At 44.5% G+C, this 24,645-nt stretch overlaps 1 protein-coding gene across 3 annotated transcripts in view; it reads left to right on the forward strand.

The window, feature by feature from the left end:
• Positions 1-24,645, forward strand: part of SYNDIG1 (synapse differentiation inducing 1) — a 191,848-nt gene that overhangs the window by 14,974 nt on the left and 152,229 nt on the right. The window contains exon 1 of one of the 3 annotated variants that reach the window (XM_026489309.4): positions 3,066-3,752. The exons of the other annotated variants lie outside the window; for them this stretch is intronic. The gene's annotated coding sequence lies outside the window, so the exon portion shown is untranslated. Of the gene's footprint in view, positions 1-3,065; positions 3,753-24,645 lie in introns of those variants that run through there. 3 annotated transcript variants of the gene reach the window in all.

The following is a 24,645-nucleotide window of genomic DNA, read 5'->3' on the forward strand; positions in this document are numbered from 1 at the left end:
ACTAAACTAACTAAACAAACACTGAACTCATAGGTACTGAAAACAGATTGGTGGTTGTCAGAGGAAGGGGTTGGGTAGGTGCAGTAAATGGGTGAAGATGGTCAAAAAGTACAAAGTCCCAGTTATAAAATTAGTAAGTTCTAGGGAATGTAATGTACAACATGGTGACTATAGTTAATGATACTGTGTTGAATATTTAAAAGTTGCTAAGAGAGTAGATCTTAAAAGTTCTCATTACAAGAAAAAGAAGTGTAACTATGCATGGTGATGGATGTTAACTAGACTTATTGTGGTGATCATTTTGCAATATATACAAATTTTGAATCATTATGTTGTACACTTGAAACTAATGTAATGTATCAATTATATCTTAATTAAAAAACCCATAATGGTGAGACTAGTTGCTTGGCTGCTTCTCATGCTCACAATCACCCCATTGCTGGGCAAGAACTGTGGGATGGGTACCAGATGATCCAGATGTCCTCCACTTAAGAGCCCAGGGGATAGGATGAGGCCATTGACTCTGGCGCTTTCTCATCTGTAAAATGGAGAAGCTACCTACCTACCTCCTTTACGGAGTTATTGCAAAATGCAAATAAAGGATCCATCCTTTGTTATTACTTATCAGTGCTAAAAATAAGTTCTGGAGATCTAATTCACAGTGTGAATATTACTTAACACTACTGAACTATGCACATGAAAATGGTTAAGATGGTAACTTTTATGTTGTGTCTTTTTATCACAATAAATACAGCCTCACATTCGTTGGAGCTCTAAGATTCTAATTACTAGCAAATAATTGACAGATTGTTTGGTTATCTATTATTCATAATAAACTGCCCCAGAACTTAGTGCTCATGGATATGTGGGTCAGAAATTCAGAGAAGGCACAGCAGAGATGCCTCGTCTCTGCTCCATAATGTTTGGGGCTTCAGCTCTGAAGACTCTGATGGCTGGGGCTATAGTCACTGAGGACTTCTTCACTTCATATCTCAGGTGACTGGCCTGGGCTCACTTGAATGCTGGACCTAGCTGGAACTGTCAGTTGGAGTGCCTACACCTTGCCTCTCCCTGGGGCTTCCTCACAGCATGGTAGGCTCAAGGTAGACAAATTTCATGTGTCCTGGCTGGTACTCCAAGAGTGAGCATGAATGAGGCACAGTGTACAGGCTTATTCAGCCCAACCCCATTTTGTTAGTTAGAGGCAAGTCTCTAAGCCAGCCCATGTTAAAGGAGAGACGAGTTAGGTCCAACTTCCTGAAGGGAAACACATCAAAGAATTTGTGATCACATTCAGTCTGCCATGATAGGTAAGTTAGAGAACTCTGGAATAGATTCTGACCCCCCCAGAGGTCATTATATTGGCAAAGGCAGCATGACAATCAAGGGAAGAGTTAGACTGGTCAATAATTAGAATTTAGGAAGTTGGCTGTTTGGGTATGAAGTTGGATTATATCTCTCCACATCATAAAAAAATTTCTGAATGAATATAAAAAGAGAAGCACTGATAAATAAATATAAAAAGCATAAATAAATTCAGCCTGCAGTTGGATATTTTAGCAGCATTTCTAAATGAGGAGAATATTGATAAAGATTAACCAAATATATGTTATTCATTCTGTGCAACAAACTCTGTGAGCAAAATTAAAAAGCATAAAATAACCTGGAAATAAACATTTGTGACAAATGTAACAAATGTTTCATCCCCGTAGAGCAAGCAGTAAGAACCCAAACGACCTCATCAAAAACTGAGCACGTGCCATAGAGAAGAGGTTGAGAAGAAATGGAAATGACTAATATAAAAATATATGCAAAAGTGTTTATCCTTACTTGTGAAAATACACAATTTAGTTTGGGAAGATACATCTTCCTTCCAAAACAGTTGCATGGATTCAAAGATGGTGCTGCTCAGGTCAGTAAGGACACCCGAGGCAGACGTGAGCTCTCTGGTTCTCTGTGCGGGAGAGTTGAGTCAGCTCTGCTCTCAAAATCTATTGTGAAATGTTCATCCAAGTCCTTCTGTTACCTCCTGGTTTTTAGCAGTTCTAAGATACCTGCAAAATACGTGCATCTAGACTTGAAGTAATGAAATATCAGGGGAAAAAACCCTAAATGTCTGTCATGAAGGGATTAAATATGTAAAATAATGAAGTTCCTCCAATAAATAATAAGACAGACTCAATACTTGGTCCACTGACTAGGACATGCCTGGTATGTATTTATACAGATGCATGTCCATGACAAGCTAATAAAGATAGAAATCTAGAGAGAAATATGGTAAAAATTGTGTGAATGTGTTATTCTGTGTGTGGGGAGTGTGGTTCATATATTCATTCAAAATATGTTGGAAGGCTGTTCCCCAAATTATCAATAGTAGCTATGAGGAATAGGGCAGGAGTAGGTTCTCTCTCTTTCTTTCTTTCTTTCTTTCTTTCTTTCTTTCTTTCTCTCTTTCTTTCTTCTTTCTTTCTTTCTTTCTTTCTTTCTTTCTTTTTTTCTTTGTTTCTTTTTTTCTTTCTTTCTTTCTTTTTCTCTCTTTCTTTTTTTTTATTATACACACTGGTATGGTTTAAATTTATATTTTTGGTGAACACTATTTTCTGCATGATTATATATAAGGAACTGCAAAGGAATAAAAAGTGGGATGTAGAAATTTCTTTGGACTCTAGTCACGAGAATGAACTAACTTCCTACCTATAGAAAGATAGCTAGATACTTAGAAGAGACAAAATGTCAGGAACAAGATGAACAACTGCAAGAAAGGGCACATCAGAAGAAGCCCCTAGAGGGAGGGCAGCAGTAGCAGCCCAAAGAGTGCCTATGGATCTAGACTGTGCCTCCCCCTTCTTCTCTCTGGGAGCACTGGGTCACAAACATCCAAAAGTTTAAAACACTAGAACTGTGAGTCCCATGATATCTGACTAACTCTGAAATAAAGCAAATAAATGAGCTGGAAAAAAATAAATTTATAAAAATAAACGTGCTGCTTTTGCAATAAAAAAAAATAAAAATCTATCCTATGGAAATAATCAGAGGTCTGGATTAAGTTTTTGTTTACATGTTCATACACGCTTTGGGGGAAGTGGGAAACCTGGGGCCTTCTAAAAATGGAGTAAAGGGTGTTCATGCCAAGTGAGTGGTGCACACTCAGGTTCCAGTGATGAAGCAGGACTCAAAACTGCATGTACTTACGGGCGGGGGGAGAATAATTCATGTGTATTTGGAAAAGACTAGAGAAGAGGCCCCAATCTTATATGCAGATTTTATTTCTTTCCTTACATACTTTTCTAATGTTCTAATTGATTTATTACCATGTGGGTTAGAGCAAACTAAAAATTTTAGAAAAAATGTTATTTTGTTCTTTCTCTATTTTGTGTTCTTACGTCCCATGCCTACAGCCTGGCACACAGTAGGAGGTGTTCAGTCAATGTTTGCCCTTCCTTGACTTCCTGTCAGCCCCTTGTCCTCCTCCGGAAAAAGCCTCCTGCACAGCATCCCCAGCTTGAATGAGTTCCCACCCTCTCCTCTGCACACACTCATGCAGGCCCTCTCCCATGGCTCTACAGCCCACAACAGTGGAGACTCTTTAGAAGTAATTCATTCAACATATCTCAAGCGCCTACCATGTGCTCTATTTTGTGTTAGATGTCGGAGATAAGAGGAAAACCTGGGGACCTTCACTGTACCTCAAGGGCTTGTCTGATGGGAAGGGGCTTCACTTGCTCTACATGCATGCAAGCAGGATGATACAGGTGGGTACAGGGGCTGTGGGGCTTGGAGAGACCTCAGTCAGAGCAGGGGGTGGGGGTGCTGCAGCAAGGTTCAGCCAGGACTCAAAAAATGGAATGGTTAGACCGGAGAAGAAGTAGAAAGAAGGGATCTTCTAGGCAGAGAGTTCAGGATAAGGATCAGAGGTCAGATATGACATTTCTGTATGGCCTTAGAACCTGATCTGCACCAGTGGTGTTTACTGGGATCTAGAAGACTGGATGTGGAACTGTAGACAGTCAGATTAAGTCACAGACAGCTGTGGCTCCCTATTGCTACATGCAGATTGCCCCAAAATTTACTAGCATAAAATGCTAACAGTTTCTGAGAGTTGGCAATTTGGAAGAAGACAGCTGGGTATGTCCAACTCTGGTCTATTGTTAGGGTGCAGTCAGAGAGTATCTAGAACTGGAAGATTAGGGAATTTGGGCATCTGGGCAGCAGCTGGGAAGCTCTATTAAACCTCAGGAACTCTCCGTGTGGCCTCTCCATGTGGGCTGCATTGGGCTTCCTTGCAGCATGGCAACCTCAAGGTGCTGGGCTTCCTCGATGACTGCTCAGGGCTCCAGTGTGAGTCTTCAGAAGAAGACACAAGTCACACAGACTTTTCTGACATAGTCTCAGGAGTCACGTAATGACACTCCTGCCACATTCATCAACTACATGTGAGTCACAAGCCTGTCTGAATTCAGGAAGGGGAACGGGGCCCCCACCTCCCAATGACAGAAGCACCAAGGACACATTGTGAAATAGTTGTGGGATGGGAAATACTGTTGTGTCCGCTTTTGGAATATATGATCTGACACAAATACTGAAAAGTAAAATACACAAATGACGTGCTTTCTACGTGGGGTCTTTAGATGGCAGATAAATGAAAAGTGGAGCCCTTTCTCAACAGCAAATGATCTAGATCCATCTTTTTACTATGTGGGTTCTTCCATAGCTTCTTACTTATTTTCCAATATCAATATAAATTCTTAGTGTGTTAAACTGTAGAGTGTGATGCTCTGTTAGGTCCATAGTCAGAAACTGGGGCATAGGTTAATAGCACCAATATTGTACATTATATGGGTTAGTTTTTACATAAGTGAATTATAAGTTTTAGGAATTTGGTTCAATTCCATCTTTCTCCAGTATTTTTATTGAAGAAATAGAAGGAAAAAATGGAAGTTTCATATCCTTATATGTCTAATAACTTCTCCAGATTTACACAGAAATCAGTGGGAAAGCTGATTTGGGTCTAGCTTTTTTTTTTTTTTCTTTGCTTTTCAACCTTTTGTGTGTGTGTGTCTTTTTTATTGACATGCAAAATACAGAGATCTCTTTATGCAATTGTGTGAGTACATAGGTTAGAAACTGTCAAGCTTGAAAATGAAACAGCCAGTTATTTTACCAGCAAAATAGATTTATTTGAGAATGGCAGAGAAATTGCAATTTGAGACATGCAGGCTATGGCCAAACTAAAGACAAGTCTGAAGGACAAGGAGAGGAACCATTACTTTGTACAGAAAAAGGAAGATGTTGGGAGGGGCTGCTTTTATGAAAGTCCATTGAGGGAGGATGAGAGTTTACAGTGGTGATGATTTCTCATTGGCTGAGTTGTGGCAATTTCTCACTGGTGGGACTGTCGTCGAGCAAGGAGAAAATCTTCCCTACTCCTTCTGGATCTAGTAGACTTGTTACTAGTGGAAAATGCAAGGTACCTTCCTTTTGGGGTCTGAAGCTTAGGAGTGTGAAGGCATGAGTGCTCCCAGTTCTGGCCTCTTGGCTGTATTTTATTTTATTTTTTTTTCTTGTTTATGATGACATGCATTCTGATAGTTGTCCTGTAGGTTGTTAGCATGCCAGTAGTATTCTACCTCATTAGAATTAATAAGTACTTCTCTAAACTTTCATACAGCAAACGAGTATTTATTTATCTGGAATCTGGTGAAGAACCATTAGAAAACAATTAAATACAGCTAAACTAAAATGATTCCTAATACAGCAGCAATTCAGAAAACTCTGACCGTCTCACACTGTGTTTGGCTTGTAATGATAGACATCACTTACAGTATTGAAGCTCTGGAAGGGATAGCAGACCCGCGGGTCACACACTGTGCTATGATGCTCTAACTTCTCCTGGAATTTGCCTAGAAAAACAAGTTATTGTCAGTTGGCTTTTCCAATTGTGTAGCTTTTTCATAAAAAAGAAAATATTACACAAATGGTCATTTACAAATTCAGATCAAATTATGATTATGCTACCACTTATTAAAATAATGCGGCCAGTCTCCATTTTTTTTTACCTTTTAAATTTAATTGAATTTAATTTTTCATCATGATAAGTGTACTGTTTAATCCACATCACCTATTTCTCCCATCCCCCACCCCCTTCCCCTCTGGTAACCATCAGTTTTTTCTCTATATTTAAGAGTCTGTTTCTTGGTTTGTCTCTTTCTCTTTTTCTTCTTTTGCTCATTTATTTTGTTTCTTAAATTCCACACATGAGTGAAATCATATGGTATTTGTCTTTCTCTGACCAACTGCTTTCGCTTAGCATAATACTCTCTAGCTCCATCCACGTTGTTGCAAATGGCAAGATTTCACTCCTTTTTTTATATTCTATTGTGTATATATATATATATACACCACATCTTCTTCATCCATTCATCTCTCAGTGGACGTTTGGGCTGCTTCCATAGTTTGACTATTGTAGATAACGCTGCAATAAACACAGAGATGTATGTATCCCTTTGAATTAGTGTTTTTGTATTTTGGAGGGAGGTACTTAATAGTGTAATTGTTGGATTGTAGGGTGGTTTTATTTTTAACTGTTTGAGGAAACTCCATACTGTTTTCCACAGTAGGTGCACCAGTTTGCATCCCCAGTAATAGTGCAAAAAAGTTCCTTTTTCTCCACATCCTTGTCAGCACTTGTTGTTTCTTGTGTTTTTGATTTTAGCCCTTCTGACAGGTGTGAGGTGGTATCGCACTGTGTTTTGATTTGTATTTCCCTGATGATGACTTATATTGAGCATCTTTTCATGTATCTGTTGGCCATTTGGATGTCTTCTTTAGAGAAACATCTGTTCATGTCATCAGCCCATTTTTAAGTTGGATTATTTGTTTTGGGGGTGCTGCATTGTATCAGTTTTTTTCATATATTTCGGATACTAACCCTTTATTGACTATGTCATTTGCAAATATCTTCTCCCATTCTGTAGTTTGCTTTTTTCTCAGCTCTATTTTAAATGAGGTTTCTTTTACTCAGTTTCACAAACTGAAACAGCAGCAATAACAGAAAACCAGGGACACAGGGGCTGAACTATGGGGTTTATTATTCTGATGTGATACCAGCCTACGAGAGGAGGACTGCATCAGCTGTCCCTGCCCGAGTCAAGGGAGGGTAGCAGTTGTTCAGATGAAGATGCTGGAGGTGGGATGTGCAGACTCAGCAGCTCAGTGCAGTCAGGGCTGCAGCACTTCCATTGTCCTGGGCCCCAGGTGGCTGCTGCAACCCAAGACATCAGGTCTGAAATCAAGGCAAGAAGTGGGAGAGGTAGACAGAGCTCCCCCCAGAACATTTGTCCACAGCTTTCTTTGGCTAGAGCTGTGTCTGCAGCCACTGTTGGTTATAAGAATGCCTGGGGCAAAGGTGATATCCTAGGGTGGGTTCTCTACTCAGCCTATGACTGTCACCTACCCCAAGTCACATCATGGGATAGATGTGGCATGGGAAGCCCACAACACATGTGTTTGTGAACACAAAGAACAGTCCATGGTTTGCTGGTGACACTGAAATTTTGTATAGTGTGTGTGGGAGTGATGGCCGCCAGATGAGTAAAAGAGAGGTGGCAAACCTTGAGCTTAGCCTGGGAAGCCAAGCAGAGGACCTGGACTGAGGCCGAGAGAACTGCTCAGCTTAAGTGAACACATCTGGGGCACCGGTAGATGCTGGATCTGATGAAGGGGTTGGGGGGGGGGTCCTACACCCACTCCACACCCCTAGCTCGTGCTCTTGCCTCACTCTGAGTAGCCCAGGTCCAGGCAGTGCTCAGACTTGACTGCACAGTAGATTCATCTGGGGATATTGAAAAATTCGTTTGCACAAAATACTACAAAGAATGTAAATTGAGTTGGGTCAAGCATACTAGAGGAGCAGTTGAATCACTTTTGCTTACTGAACTATCTGTTAAGGCTGTTTCCTGGGGTGCCTGGATGGCTCGGTCGGTTAAGTGTTTGCCTTCGGCTCAGGTCATGATCCTGGGGTCCTGGGATCGAGCCCTGTGTCAGGCTCCCTGCTCAGGAGGGAGTCTGCTTTTCTCTCTCCCTCTGACTCTCCCCCTGCTAGTGCTCTCACTGCCTCTCTCTCTCTCTCTCTCTCAAATGAATACATTAAAAAAAAAAAAAAGCCGTGTTCCTCAAACTCAGATGCATGCACAAAACACCTGGAGATTTGCAGACACAAGATTCTGGCTCAGCAGGTCTGGGCTGGAGCCTGAGAGCCTGCATTTCTAGCAAGTGTCAGGTGATGACGGTGCTGCTGATTCCTGAGTCACACTTTAAGCATCCAGGTAGTAAAGGGCTGAGGTGATGGTACTGGATAGGAGGAGGAGAAGGGGGATATTTGGGGCACAGAAGAGAAGGACTACTTCTGTTGTCACTGGTCTGAGTCAAGAGAGGGAAGCAGCTGTTCAGCTCGAGATGCCAACAGTGTAGGCTTGCTGAGGGCTTTTACATATGGTTTTACTTAAGTAAACTTACATAACCTGGATTTGGGGTCAAGAAATATAATATGCTTAAAGTTTGTCTTATGTAATACATAATAAAAACAAATTCTCGGCTTCCCTTTTATTTAAATCTTCAGAAGTACAAAACAGATGCAAGAGTTGGTGACTACTGTGTCTTTGGGGTTATTGGGGTGTGTTGCAAGGACACGTGATCAGAGCCCAGGCTCAGACGGGACTAGTCCATGACTCTCCTGAGCTACTTAACCTCTACACTCTGGTTTCTCCACTTCTAAATTAGAGACAAGTGCTGTTATCTCAAAGAACGTGAAGTTTGCAGAGGGTCCAGCACACTTCTGGGTATGCATGAGGCTAAATGAATAAATGAGTACGTATCTGTCTACATAAGTATGTTTATGTATGTATCTGCAAGCACACACATGTGCACATGTAAATATGTGAGTATATGTATGAACATATGCATGCCAGCCTCCCCTCACTATCTCCTTCTCTCCATAGTATTTTGCCCCTGTGAGTTGTGGTAGATTGTTAGCAAACATGGGCTGCAGTGACTCCTTTTATCTCTCCACATACCCTGCTTTGTACTGTGACATGCTCACACCTCCCCTTAAGAAGAGTCCATTTTCCCCGTCTTAAATCTGGACTGGCTGTATGTCTGACTTTGATCAATACAATGAACTGGGAGTAGGAGTGCATCAGTTCTGAGTCCAGGATTCACGAAGCCTTCACCACTTGAACTCACTTGTTTGGACCTCTTCTGCCAGCTTGTGAAAGAGTCCAAGCTGGGACCATGCAAACTGCTGCCTTCACACTAAACCAGACCCGGGAGAGCCAAACTGACATTTCTCATCTTTCCTACATTCAAAGTGCTTAAAAACAGTGCCTTGCAGAGTAATTGTTCTTCTCATCCACATTTGATGTCCACTGTCACCTAATTGTGGTTTGCACTGCTTGATGGTGTGTTGAGAACAGGGTAGACCAGATGGATAAGCACTTGAGCGGAGTGATGATTAATCACCTACTTTGAGCCCTTCTCCAGGCTCCAGACCATTCCCAAACTCCAGCAATAAGCTGAAGAGAGGCAGACTTCTTCTGTCCTGGGACCTGTAGATGGGGGTGCAAGGAGCCCTTCCCTGTGCACTGCACAGGTTTCTGCTTAGGAAAGATGAATCCCCATTTATTCAGCCTTTGCTGAGAACTCTCTATTCCTCAGGCAGACCAAAGGTGTCATATCAACGAGCTAAGTGAGACCAAGGGGTGAGTGTTTTGCAGAATAGGAGGTAAATATGGAATAAGACTCTCCTCCAGGATTCTCAGCTAAAGACATCACTCCTGTACTTGCCACTGCCCTTAATGCCAGGCCTGTGTCAGGGCATTACTGGGGTCTGGGATGAAAGGCTCAACATCACTCTGGTATTTTAGAATAGGGCATTGATCCTTGGGTCAGGATGTCCCCCCTATAGTACATAAAAAAACCTTTTTTTGTGTTAATCCTCATATCTCCTGCAGTGACTCAGTCCTGTTCATGGTCTTGGCAAGTCTAAGCTGCCTGTGGAGGCCAAGATTCCTGCAGGTGCCCTGACCTAGAACTGGATGTCCAGCTTCTTTTATGAGACAATAGCCTCAACATATGGAGATCACCTTCCCATTCCCGTTCCTTCACACAGACACACATATGCACACAATATTTACATGGGCACTCACACTCACATACCAACACACATGTGCAGGTACATCTGCTCCCATACACACAGACACACAGATACACATAACAGTCACATGGACACACAAATACCCTGAGCAGCCAACGCAGCCACCGCGGACATCACTGCTGCCCTGAGCTGCTCCTGGGGAGCCTGGCAGGTAGCAAGCCAGTGGGCAGTACTTGGGGACACAGGTAGCTGTATGTACCTAGTTGAGCTTTAGACTTTCTGACCACAGTTTCTGGACTGTGTTAAAAAGCCTCATGGCATGTTACATGTCTTCACCAAGCAGCACCTCCTGCCCTGGGTGCATGTGAGTCCCTGGTTCAGGATCCAGACACAGCCCCCAGAGATGGGTCCATTGCATCCCTGCCCATAAATAACAGCAGAGGGGTGGCAGGGAGGGAGGGAGGCGACCAGGAGCCTGAGAACATAGACTGTCAGATGAGGACCATGGGGTAAGTGAGGGGCTCTAGGCTTTTGTATATAAGTGGATTCTTTCCATTTTGCTCCTGGTAATGACTGGCGCAGGTGACAATAGGGAGCTCTTCTGTTGTGCTTGGTTCTTTTGGGTGGGTCAGTTTGTTTCCATGCCTGAACAAGAAGCACAAAGGTTACAGTTCCTGGAGTAGTTTATGAAAAAGTTGTCTTTGTGGCTTCTTGATTTTTATTTATAGAGAGTTATTTCACCTAAAATACTAGTTATGCTTTGCCTATGAGCCTGAAAGGATGGGATTTGCTTGTGGCATTTGGGAAATGGAGAGAGGCTGAGAGGAGGGGAACCAAGTCACAGTGGCTTGGGGGACGCTCAGCTGAGGGCTGGGCGCAGAGAGGGGGAAAGGGGTGGGGGAGTAAATGAGTCTGTGGCTGGAGCCTTTGCAGTCAGTCTGCTCAGGTGTGAATCTGGCTTATCCCTTACTTTCTGGGAAATCGTTGAACCTCTCTGTACCTCAGTTTCCCTGTGAATGAAGAGGAGGCACCAGTTGCCCAGGCATGTGTTGTCATGGAGATTACACAGGGTGTAGCCCTCTGCAGGATCTGCCAACTTGGGGCTAGCATGCCATAGCTGTCACTAGTGTTTGCTTCTATGGGGCCTTAGCAGAGGCCCGCTCTGGAGGATGGGCTGGTCAGAAGCCTCGCTATGGTGGATGAGGCAGTGCTGGGGCCTGGGAGGCCAGGTTCCAGGGGGGCACAGAGGACGAGGCGGTAGATTCCACACCTACATTCCATAAACTCCGACCATCCAAGTGGGAGCAGAGCCAGAGAGGAAGCAAATCCCAGAGCAGCTGGCCCAGACCAACCTTCCCGAGCCCAACAGAGAGGGCCGGGCCCCGTAGTGAGGTGCCACACTCATGGCCTTGTGGGTCTGATTGCTGCAGCAGGTGAGGGTAGGTGGAGCCGTTCAGGGGGCCAAGATCACAAAACTCACAGAAAAATAAGGTTTTAACAGGCCCTGTGGATTTGGTCCTTAAGATGCCAGCCCATTGGCTGGAGTGAATGTGAGGTCAGTTATAGTCAGTTTGGCGACTTTTTGAACGTGCAGGTGGTGGCTAGTGGAATACTAAATAAAGCAAAGTAAAGGATGCCCCCGGAGATTTGAGATCTCTACGGGCTGGGAGAATACGGTTTGCAAACAACTGGGAGAAGGCAGGACACTCGCGAAGTCTTTGTGCAGAACAAGTCATGTCAGAACAATGCATACTCTTTCTCAGCAGATTGACAGGTTGACAGGTACAGTGGATTAAATGGGGGACGTCTCAGATGCTATCGCCTGAATGTTATCAGCAGCTGATTCTGACAGAGGCAGTCATCACAGAGGCAGGCCTGCAGCAGGGTGGCATGCAGGGCTAGTCACGGGGGCACTGCACGGGGAGGTGTTTTTGGCATTGTTCCCATGGTGGACTCAGGCAAAATCCATTCCTGAAGCCTGGGGGTACAGACACGTGTGGGGTACATCCCAGGAGTGGCTCCCAGATGGGCACCCAATGTTAACATTTATGTTAAGATCAAATGTAATTAAATGTTGACAAAGGACAACAACTTGACAGCATTTGAGAATATTTGAAGAAAATTAGGAGTATGGTTATGAGTAAAGATGGTTCAATTCATTTGTTCAGAGTCCCAAGTCATTGGGCACCCACTACCTATTATGTGCTTTCTGGGAACACAAGAGAATAGAAGATGTGGTACCTTCCTTTGGGAAGCTGATAGTTTTCTTTGATGCAAATACATCGAAAGAAACCAAAACAAAAACAAAACCAAAAAAAAAAAAAAGTATAAAAAATAAGAATAAGAAATGCCAAGGATGGGCAAAGGGAACAAAAACAGGGCTAGAATAGATACTCCATTGTGGGCATGATAGGAGATGCTGCTACTTTTGTTTAATGCTCAGCAAGGCACAGGTCTGCTCGGGAGACCCAGGTAACAGGGGTCCCAGCTAGAGCTGATGCTGTTGACCACTGTGCTTTTCTGCCTTTGTGATGGTGGTGAACTTCCAGGCACCCACATGGACACTGAGTAGCAACTTCTCTGTCCATGCCCCTCAGAATGTTCCCACCCCGTTTGCTGGTTCCTGGTAGGCATTGTGGTTTTGTCAGTGTTAGTGCCCTGACAAGAGTGACACTGAACCTAGGAAGCAGCCCCCCAGCTCTGCCTTGAGAAAGAGGTCAAAGGTGGGCAATTGCTAGACAGGAGAGGAAGGGCAGGTGCAGCTAAGCTAAGCTGTAGCTTGGGGCCAGATGCCTGTCCATTGTCTGATCTGAGATCTGCTGCTGGTCACCCCAGGGGACATGTGTATTTCCATCCTGGCTCCGGAGACTTTGGTAAACCTCCAAGTCCCAAAGAAAAAACAAACAATAAAATGTCACCATCACCCCCTTGCAGGATAAAGGACAGAAATGCCTTCTGTTTTCTTCACAGAATGGGCTGAGTCAGATTTTGCACAGTCCCTTATTCCATACCACAGAGTACAGAGAGTTTATACAGTGGCAGTAGGACCACTAGATCGTGGCCTCCCCACCTCCTCCCACAGGGAGGAGTATGAAGATCCTCCCTGGACACGGGGCTGCACAGGGAAGGGCTTGCTGTGAGTGCCTGTGAGCACCCTCAAGCACACCTGCCCTTCCCATACCAGCGCCTCTCCCTGCCATCCGGCGGGAGCTTCCTGCTGCCAGCCAGATCCTCCGAGCTAAGGGAAACCACATAACTTCCACAGTGACAGGAGTTCACGGTGTCGGTGTGGGTGACTCTGGGCACTGGCAAAGCAGTGATTATGATAGTCCCACTGTGCTAACCCATTAATGGAAGAGACAATCTACCCGGTTTCAGACAGGTTAGGCACTTTGTAATACAAAGCTATCCAAGTGTTGAGATATCCTCACAGAAGTTAGGGAAGCCTTGAATACTTTCCCCAAAATCATTCTCTTTCCAATTATTATCAAAGTCAGTTTCACTGGAAGAATTAATTACACCAGCAAACCTAAACAACACTCTAATCATTCTTTGCTCTGAGAATTAGCACACATTCGTAATTATAATCTAAATCTTGTTAAAGGTTGAATGAACTCACTTACACAGTTTTGGGTTTCCTATTTTGGCACAAAGCCCACATGTGGACATGCACACTATTGTGAAGTTTGGTTCCTGGGTTAAGTGGATTTATTTTAACTGGATTTTCTCTCGATTTCAAATATTCTTTGGAAACAATAATCTCTCATATTAACATTGGTTCCTGGAGATTTTCAGACCATCTTTCATAAAAGTCTCACATATGGGGCTACTTTGGTCTGTGATTTCCTCACCTCCTCTGCTGGAGAAGGGGCTGTGAGCTCCCACTCCATCCTGATGGCATGCCGAGCCCAGGAGAATCGTGAGGAAGTAAAGCCAGTGCTGCTGCCATCAAAGACATGATGAACACTCACGTGTGTAACTAGACTGGCTGAGAGCAGACCCAAACGGGTGACCTTATGGCCCCTTGTATGCCTAGTGTTTCTTTCCATGCCCAGAAGTGACCAGTCTGGATGATAGATTATGAACATGCCAGAGTCAATCAATGCTCAGGGTATGAAGTAAAAGTGTAAGTGAAAGAGGCATCTAGAAACGTGTGGGCTGGTAGTTTTCATCTGACGAACAGTTGAGCATTTTTATGTGCCAATCTCTGTTCTGGGTGCACAGGATACAGTGGGTCAGACAAGGTCTCGGCTGTCAGGGAGTGCACACTCCCTTGGGGTAGGTAGACAAAAACAGGCAGGCACAGAAAACAAACAAGTTGTAGACTGTGGTGAGTGCTATGAAGAAAACAGGTTCAAGTGGCAGGTTGACTGGGGGAGAGTGGAACACTGTATGTAGTAGTCAGGAACAGCATCTTTAAGAAAATTATTTTGGAGCTAAAATCCTGAAACAAGAAGGACCCAACCATGCCAAGACATGTGCAAAAGGCCCAGGCACAAATGTAAAGGCTGTGGAGTGAGATGAGACCCAACCAGAAACAAACCAGTATTCTGGGAGCAGGCTCCAAGAGGCCAGTTGTGTGGGTGCTGGTGTTGGAGAATCTCCAAGTGCAGGGGTTACAGAAATAGGAGGTGGGCCTCGGGCAACTGGCAGAGGCTGGATTGTGTAGAAGTTTAGACCAGGCTGACGGGTTTGGACTTTATTCTATATACATACAGAGGCCCTTGCAGGCCATAAGCAGAGGTGGGACAGGGTCTGGTTAGCATTTCTAGAGCCATCCTTCAGATGTGAAGGCACAAGGGGAAGCAGGTGGAGGGTGACTACCATGGTCCAGGTAGGGCATGGCTGTGGGTGAAGCGAGGTGCTGTGGATGCTGGGGATGGGTGGGGTAGAATTGGGCTGCTGAGAATCCGTATAGAAAGAGAAGAATGGAGGATGACTCTTGGGTTTGGGGTTGACAGAGTTACTTGTAAGCTCCATGGGGCAGGGATTCTGTCTGGTTTGCTCACTGCCTTATGCCAGGGCCTGGGATTGCTCCTGGCATGCAGCAGGTGCTCAATGCTTGTGTGGAGTTGGTGAGTGGTGGAGGGAGAAAGAGGTTTTGTCGTGTGGCTCTGAGAGTTAGGGGCTCTCTCCCAGCAGAGTGCCAGGCAGCCACATGTTCAGAGGGAGACATGGCAGTGTTCCTGTGGACATCTGCATCTGGAGGGCCCTGTGGAAGCTCAGCTAGGGTAACTCAGCCACACTGTCTGTTCATTAGGATGTGGGGCTTGGGGGGCATAGGGAAGGTAGGGGAATGCAGGGGAACTGGCACAGGTAGAGGAATGCCCTGTGCATGGATGGCAGAGGAGTGATGGAGGGAAGGTGAAGACCTTGAGAAGCCAGGGACGGGGGTGAGCAGTGAAGTCACAAAACAGTGCTATAAGTGTTGGAGGGTGAAGAGGCAGAGACCGGGTGCTGTCATTGTCCATTTGTGAGTGATTCCTGCTGAAAGTATCCTTGAGCTTGAGCCCTGGAGGATCAGTAGGCCACGATGGAAGAAGGAAGACCCAACTCTGAGAGGTTCCAAGTGGAAGGAGAAGGACTAGTCACATGGGTGGCCTGGGACCCTGAGGGTTCCATCTGGTTGCCCCTGCTCCTTTGCCTAGGGAGGGCCAGAGTGGCCGCCCCAGCAGAGCCCCCACTGCGCTGGTTGAGAGGACCATGGACATGGCCGACATCATGTAGTCCTTGCTTTCATGCCATGCCTGAGGGAAGCACTTGGCAGCCCTCATACCCTCTCTGATGTGACCTACAAATGCCCTTTATCCTGCTGCAGATCCTGCTGATAACCCCATGGAGGTCCTGCTCAGTGTTCTTTCTGGGTCTGTTTAGCCTACCCCTCCCCCCCTCCCCGACTAAGAACGGTTTACACCTCTTCAAGGTCCCACAAATGTTGATTCTCATTTGTTACATAACACTTAAACTGATTGGTTAAAAAAAAGAGTTTTGGGGAATGTTCCAGGGCATGGCCTGGGACACAGGAGATACAGATATATCTCCCCTACTAGGATGGGATTTGCCAGTTAAATTTTGGGGCCTGGATTTTAACAACATGCTCAGAGACATGGAGAGATAGGGTGGGTTCCTCGTCATATGTTTTAGATGATAGGTCTGCCCCCAGTACACAGTAAACCTACTTCAGATCAGCCCTCCATTATTGCTGAAGGTCAGCCACTTGATGGCCATTAGCAAGCCCCCTCCGCTCTTTTGCAGGGGAAGAGACACAAAACAACCATCTCTTATTGCCACACCTGCCCCTGTCCCTGCTTATGTCTCAGACATAACCCTTGTTTGTAATCCCCAAACTGACTGATTCCCTGTAGGGTAATGATGGTGAGGCTGCGAGTATCACATGGGCAGAACAAGAGGGGCAGTCTTGATACACGGCTTTCCTCTGAGACATACCAAATTGACAGTCCAAACGTTAGACGGTGCTAGTCACAAGTTGGAATAGACACCAGAGAATGTCCTTCTGTAACAATGCCAGTGGGAATTTATTTGGACAGAACTAGGATCAAATCCAGGGACTTGAACCACACTTTCTTTAAACATAAAATGAATAATATAATCCCAAGGTTAGGGGAGATTTGAACAAGAACACATTGGTAAAGTGTGCTAACCCCCTAGGCTAATAGTAACTGCCTGACAAATGGGGATTTGTCACTATTTTTATATTCAGAATCTGTTAGGTTAACTGCATGTTGCAGGAGCAGCAAGAAAGGAATCCTGTCTCTTGCATTTCTCTGTGAATTTTAAGGTAAGCTTTTCCATTTCTGCCAAAATGCCAGCTGGAATGTTGATGGGATTACATGGTATCCGTAGATCAATTTGAAGATTATTGCCGTTTTAGCAATGTTGTTTACCGATTCATGAATACGCCTTTCTATTTATTTAACTCTTTTCTTTCAATGACATCTTATAGCTTTGGTGTACAAGTTTTACATGTCTTTTGTTAAATGTATTCCCGAGTATTTTATTCTCCCGGATTCCGAAAGTGTGACGTTTTCAATAATGGAAGGATCATCAGCACCTAGCAGACCTGGGTGTAAATTCTGGCTCTGTTAACTGACTAGTGTTGCACCTTGGGCAAGATACGGATGTTCTCTGAACATCTGTTTCCTCATCTACAGAGTAGGCATCCCAGTTCATTCTTGCCGGGGCAGGTAAGCTGATCACCTCGGGTAATGCACAGGAAAGCACACAGCACAGTGCTAGTAAAGATTGCTTGTATTCCTTCCTTTGCTAAATCTGCAGGAAGACCCGTTCTTGTTCCACACATGACATTGTGTTTGTGCTGTATCAAAATACCACCCATGTGGTTGGGGGACACACGTCTGCCTACTTTTGTACTTTAGATATTTAAAACTATTTCTTCACCCTTCTTTTCTCTTCAGTGATACAATTTTTATCAATTTCTAATTCTCAATTTCCACCCTCAAAAAAAAAAATCCCCTTGAGATTCTTTGACCTACATCGGGCTTTTGTGGGCTTATTAAAGAATTTTCTCTCCCCAAAGTCACACTAACGCAATTCAGTTCATTTATTATCTCATTACCAGCTCATATGTTCTTAGAAGCATGGAATTTTATCAGAGTTCTTTCATTCTTCTATCTTTAAATATATTTTATCACATTTAATACCTGAGGTGATTGATGCCCAGTGCCTGTAAATCAAGCAAGCTCCCCCCGCCCACCCCCCACTTCCTTCAGTTCAGTGCTTTCTGTTGTACATGGGACTCAGGTTTCAAAACCTAGTAACGGGCTGATGACCTGGCCTTGAAGGGACAAGCCGTCTCCCCGAGTGTGCCACGCTGCGCTCAGCATGGTGGAGTGTGTGTTCCACCGGCACTCAGTGGGATGGAATTGGAAAAGCAAAACCTCTTCAGGAACTCGGGGTCTCTTTTCCAAAGTCAAATAGAAACAGGGGCTTTTAATCAACACTGGGGACTGTTGCTGTTAGAAAACCCTCGCCTAGTGAAGAATATCAGCAACGGGCCGGCATGCCGAGTTTGGCTAACAATCCTGCTGAGAATTTGAAGATACACGCCATGCCGATTTTAAGTGTGACACGTGAGTTCACTTCTGCTACACGTAAAATGACAGCTAAGTTCAATCAGAAATGGCTTTTCCAAATGGCACTGTCGAAAAAGTACACGCTGTCCTGTGGGGTGGAGCTTGTCATCAGCCTGAGGCACCTGATGCTCTTACAGCCTCATTTGCAGATGGTGTCCCCACATGGGGACATCACAGCCTAGACCTTGAAGGAGCATGCTGATGAGCATTGAGCATTACCCTGTCGGGGAGAGATGGAAGGCCTTCCTGATCAATCTGCAGGCAAGCGTGGTCAGAAGAGGGACAGAAGAATGAGGTGTCTCACCCCTCCTGACTCAGGTTTAATTGCAGGTAGAAGTGAAGGGTAATGGGTTCACCTTCTCCAGCGCTCACCTTTGCTGCCCCAGGCAAGGCTGCAGTAAGTGGCCATATGAGCACATGAGAACCACCAATGTGACATAAACCTTTATGTCACTTAGTGTTAATAATTAGAAGTCACATGTAAAGGATGGGTAGGTACCAGTCTAGATTTATGAGCTTTGCAGAGAATCTTAACCGTGCAAACAGCCGTTCCTCCTGCCTTGTGCAGGCAGGCCTTGCTCACTGGCAGAAGAGAAACAAGGGAAAGAAGCATTCCTGGTAAAGCAAAGAGTGACCCCTTTCCTGTCATTTAAAAAAATCTCTAGAATGAGGTGCAATTCTTTAAGAATGGTTGAAAAATAAACAGCTGATTTCTGAGTATCAGCTGAGGGAACAGGGATAATAGATGCCATGAGAATCGTGCCATTCATTTTAATGATTCTGAGCAAAGCATGTTCCTACTACAAATAGCTGCCATTAGAAATGCCACAGTCACTCGCAGTGCATGCCCATTCCTCTCCCGAGGTCAGGCAGGAAGTCAGATGGCCGGCACGTGTCAGGAAGACCACACGGACCAGCCGGGCTGAGGGGCCAGTGTCTGTGGCTCTGCAGAGAGAAGCTCAGGGGCTGCATGTCATCCCCGTCCTCCAAATAGTGTTTCAGTTTGCCCATTTATAGCTCACAAATGGCATTTCATTTATTTCTTTTAAAGATCTTATTTATTTTTTTGAGAGAGAGAGAGTAAGCAAGAGGGAGAGAGAGCACAAGCAGGGGCAGCAGCAGAGGCAGAGGGAGAAGCAGACTTCCCGCTGGGCAGGGAGCCTGATGATGTGGGGTTCAATCCCAGGACCCTGAGATCGTGACCTGAACCAAAGGCAGACACTTAACCGCCTGACTCACCCATGCGCCCCACAAATGGCATTTTAAAAGATGCCAAATGGTGACAGTAATGTTTCTTTAGAAATGAACAAATACTACTTGAAGATTTTATTGCAACTGGAATAAATTCAATTGGAAGAAAATGCCAGAAAAACTAGAAACACCTCATAAGCTACAAAAAAAAAAAAAAAAAAAAGGGATCCAGCACCTTCCTTTCCCCCAAGTTCTGTTTTTAATCCCTTTTCTGTGAATTTTCACAGGATGTTGGGCTATTTGGGCATTTCTGTATCAACTTAGAGAATCTGATGTTTCTAGTTGGCAAACAAAAGCAAATATTCTTTTTTTTTTGCCTCTGTCTTGATTGAAGCAATGTGCACCCTTCCTGTTATTTATAAGGCTTTGTTGTCCAGCTCTACCACAGGCTTAGTTAAAGCACAGCTTTTAAAATGCTGATCATATCAGACCTGTCTATCAGAGCATGAGCACTGCCCCAGAGGAGCAAGACACAAAGAATATGGGGTCTCTACTCAGAAGTCTGTGCTGTGGGAGATCCATTTCCCGTAAGGCAAAATGAATTATGCTCATCATTTGATGCTGACAGTTAGGACATGTGCTCCAGACCCCAACGAGGGGACCCAAGGGAGGATTTTCTAATTAGTGAAGATAAATCGAAAACGGAATCAGGTGGCTTACCCACTCTACTATACAAACATTTTTTTAAAATGGGAAAAAAAAAGATTTCTTCAAGCTAGCAAGAATCTGAAATAATTTGAAGCTTTTAGGAAAAGAAATATATCTCTTTATCTACAAATCTAGGTAAATAACATATTTGCGTATTTCATATATTTGATTATGTTGTGAATTGTTTTGTACTTTACATAGTAGTATGTTCTTTGCTTTGAAAACTGTACTTCTGTAGATGCTGTACTAAGACTCTTGAAAGTCCTTATCCCGTTGCACTATGGGCTGAATGGTTTTTGTCCCCCCATAATTCTATGTTGAAGCCCTAGCCCTCAATGTGATGATATTTTGAGATGGAGCCTTTGGGAGGTGAGTAGGATTAGTTGAGTCATGAATGTGCGGTCCTCATGATAGGATTGGTGCCTTTTATAACAGGAGGAAGGGAGAGAGCTGCTGTTGTCTCCCCATGGGTATACATCTAGGAAAGGCTATGTGAGGACTGAGGGAGGAAGAGGCCTTCTGCTGGCCAGGATGAAGGCCCTCACCAGAAGTCAAATCATCCAGCACCTTGACCTTGGGCTTCCCAACCTCCAAAACTGTGAGAAAATAAATGTCTGCTGTTTCAGTTGCCCACTCTGTGGTGTTTCGATGGCAGCTCAAGAGGACTTTCCATTACCCACAGTGCACTGGCCCTGGGTAGTGGCTAAGGTGTCAAATATGTGACACTGCTGAGAAGTAGCAGTGAAGGTTTTTCCCACCCATTTGCTGGATTCCATTTATTTCAGTCCTAAGCTAGGCTGTGCATGGCTAGGCTGTTGCATTGCCTACTGTGTTTCTGATGAGAAACAGTATGGAGCAGAGGCTGGGGCAGGGGTTCTGAGGCCAGGCTTGCCAGGTTCAAATCCCAGCTTTGTTACTTATTAGCTGTCTGACTGTCAGACCTGACTTGACCTCTCTGTACCTCGGTTCCCTCTTCTGAAAATGGCGGTGGTAATAATAAGGACCATTTTACAGGACGGTTGTGACATACTGAACTGTGAGGTGCTTGGTCCATGTTGCCTTTGACGTTATCCATCCTTTGGGAGTTAAAGAAGAATTCCACTCATCATGTCTCATCCAGGAGTTTTATGCCCAGTGTATCTTCTGTACACTTACCTCCGCAAGCCCAAAGCTTCTTACAGGCTAACACCTCCAACTTTCTACCACTTTCCTAGCAGTAGAAGACCACTCAGCCTACACCAGGGCAAGCTTCAAGGGCCAGAGAGTGAATGCCCTGGGATCAGGTCTTGACCAATGATGGACAGGGAGTTGGTATACAAATGCCCCAGTTCCCTTGCTCCTCAGATAAGATTACTCTGAGTACATGTTTGACATGGTCTCTCAGACTTCCTCCAAAAGATTGAGCCCTAGCTGCCTACAGCAGAAACTGGCTTTTTAATAGGACATACTTTCTTGGCTTCTCTCTGTTCCCTGCCTTACTCATCATTACCTGTCCAGAGCTTCCTGGAACCACCCTCCAAATAAACAATTTCTATTCTAATCCTTGTTTCAGGGCTGCTAATGGCAAGTCTTGGGTATCACCATGGACATAGAAATCATAGCCTTATTGAAATGATAGGACTGTTCTGCATATGTGCTTCTCTTCTACTCGCTAAGTGAGTTCTGTCCCAGGACCAGTGGAAAGAAGGGACTAATTTGTCACAGTGGGAGACACTTCACGTGGCTTTGTTCATGCATTGATGTTGCTTCGATTCACAATCTTCAGCGTGAATCACATCCGAGACACACAAAAGACAGAATCTTTCAGGGAGACAGAATCTCTCTGGATCCTCACAAATGAGTGTTCCCCTGTAGAATCTAATAGGAAAGAATCTGACTTTGAAACATTTTATTCATTTGATCTTGGCAGCTTTCTTAATGACTTTTAAGAGTGTCATTCCATGGATGTATCATCCAAAATCTCTTAAGAACATATTAATTTGCATTTCCAGATCAAATGCATATCCACCACAGTGCATTGCCATCTGGCTTCTGATCAGAAAGGTGTGAAGGCCTGTAGAGCTGTCTTCTGCCAATAAATATGATAATATACAAAGGTCATTGAAGTAAGATAGCGGGCCAGCAACCATGTTATACAGTGTCATCAGATCTGTTTCTGATGTATCTGGAGAGCACCTTCAAGAGAGTTTTATCTGTATTTATCTACTTTAAATTCTGAGTAGTTAAGAACTTCAGTGGATATGGACTTTTACAAAATTATGCTCAATGCTCATTTGGAAGTCATAGCATTAGGCATATCACACTTGCGCTCCAAATTTCAAAGATCCTTCATCCCAGATATGTGAATGATCCTTTGCCCCAGATTCATGGTCAGGTCTCAGAAACTCTGTGGTCAAGTGAGGCTGATGAGCAAACCAGGGCCTCTTCCCTTCCTCTCAGTGCCTCCTTTCTGAGAATGGTGGAAGAAGTTACTTCTTCTGCCAGAAAAAGGGCTGCTGATTTATGGAAATCTACCTCAAGAGTGGGTTGCTAACACATGGTATTTTTCACCCAGGGCATGACAAAGACATGTGGCAATATAACAAGATGAGTTAACCAGCCAACTAAATACGTAGGTGATGCTAACAAAGTGAAGGGGAAAAATTAGGGGAAAAAAATGAGATAAAACCAGGAGAGAGGTCAGTACTCCAAATATATATTTTGATGTCCAGAACTGGCTGTAAGCTCACCAGCAGCAATGCAAAAAAGGAGACACAATCAGCAACATGACTCACAGTGTCCAAATGGTAAAAATAGACCAAGGACTCATGAGAAGCTCATCTATTTCTGTTCCTGAGATGAGATGCAAAGTTCTCATTGAAGCAACACTGCACTGCACTAAGCAGCATCCCCAAAAATACCCCACTGGGAATACCTCCCCCAATTCTCCAGTCTCCCTTACCCTGCTCTAGCTTTTCCATGACCCTTATCTACGTAACTCACTAATTAAATTCATGGTCTGCATCCCATCCTTAGGTAGAGCATAAGCTTGGCAATGACAGAGACTCCTAGCTGGCTTCCTGATGCACCCCCAGTATGGAGAACAGAGTCTGGTACAGGGCAGGTGGTCAGTGTGTATTTGTTGAATAATTGGATTGAAGAAATTTCATCAGGAGTTTTCCTTACAAAGTGGATCCATGGGATTCAGTGAGGGAAGTTTTATATTCTGTAGACATTGATGGTGCATGGGTCTCTGATGGCTTGTTTCAGTGCACTGTAGATTGTGGTGTGTCTCATCCAAGGATCAAATAGATGCACATATGTAAAGGGAGCACATAAATGACAAAAATGTTTTTAAAAGCCCATTGAAAGAAAATGGAGGATATTGGAGATTGAAACAAAGGGAAGAGTCCCGTATAAGCTAGGTTGGGCCACCATCAGCCACCTGTGTGCTGACCAGCCCTAACCTTGGCTGCGGGCCTCCATCTGTGGCTCTGAGGCTACTGGTGAGCTGGGTCCTGGGGTTTATTTGCCCTGTTGTGAAGCATGGAAATTCTTAGTTTTTAATTTTCTTCAGGGTAATCAAGCTCTAAACTTGAAATCTATAGTTCATAAAGATTATCTTTCACTTGAAGAAGTAAAAGAAGGCCAGTGGGGGCCAACAGAAAGTTGGGGATGGGGTGGAGCCAAAGGGGGTGAGATGGAGGTAGAAAGACGGGTTGGCTTATTCTGGGCCTCCTAAGGTACACTGAGGCCTTTGAACTGAACCCCAAGAGGAGTGTCACTGAAGGAATATACACAGGGGTGTCACAAGATCGATTATATGTCTGAAGGCCCCTATGTTGCTGCACAGTGATAGTTGTCAGGGAGGATCTAGGAGATATTGAGATGGTCTGGGTGAGAGATGGTGACAGCTTGGTTTAGGATGACATGGGAGACAAGTGGAAGAATCAGCAGGACTTGTCAATGGCATGATTTTGAGGAGGTAGTGGTAACAAAGACTGCAAAGTTTGGGACTTGGATACGTAGTGGTTCATGGACACAGGGTGGAGTGAAGAACCAGTCGAGGGTTTGGTGCTCCTTGAGTCTGACGCTTTTGAGAGGTCCTGGTGGGGATTCTAGTGGGTCTGGTGGTCACTGGCACCATGAGTGACAATGAGTGAGTAAGAAAGGATTTAAACCCAACATCTGAAGGCTGGACAGAGAAGGATGACCTGGCAGAGAGTGGGTGGGAAGACCTGAGGAGAGAGCAGGAAACACAGGAGAAGGTGTAGCCAGGCAAGCCATGGGCAAAATTATCTAGAGAAGGAAGTTGCCAAGGGGTCATGTTTCTGAGAAGTCAAGCACTGTGAGGTGTGAAAGTATCCTCCTGGCTCATTGACATCTAGGCCTTGGGTTCTCCCAGTGGAATGGTGAGGAGGGGACCAGATTGGTTCCTACACACCTCTGTCCCAGATCTTCCCTCTTCACTCAACCTTGAAGCTAAATTTGGGTAGAAATGAG

Source organism: Ursus arctos, unplaced genomic scaffold (genome assembly GCF_023065955.2).
Source record: "Ursus arctos isolate Adak ecotype North America unplaced genomic scaffold, UrsArc2.0 scaffold_16, whole genome shotgun sequence".
Taxonomy (NCBI): Eukaryota; Metazoa; Chordata; class Mammalia; order Carnivora; family Ursidae; genus Ursus; species Ursus arctos.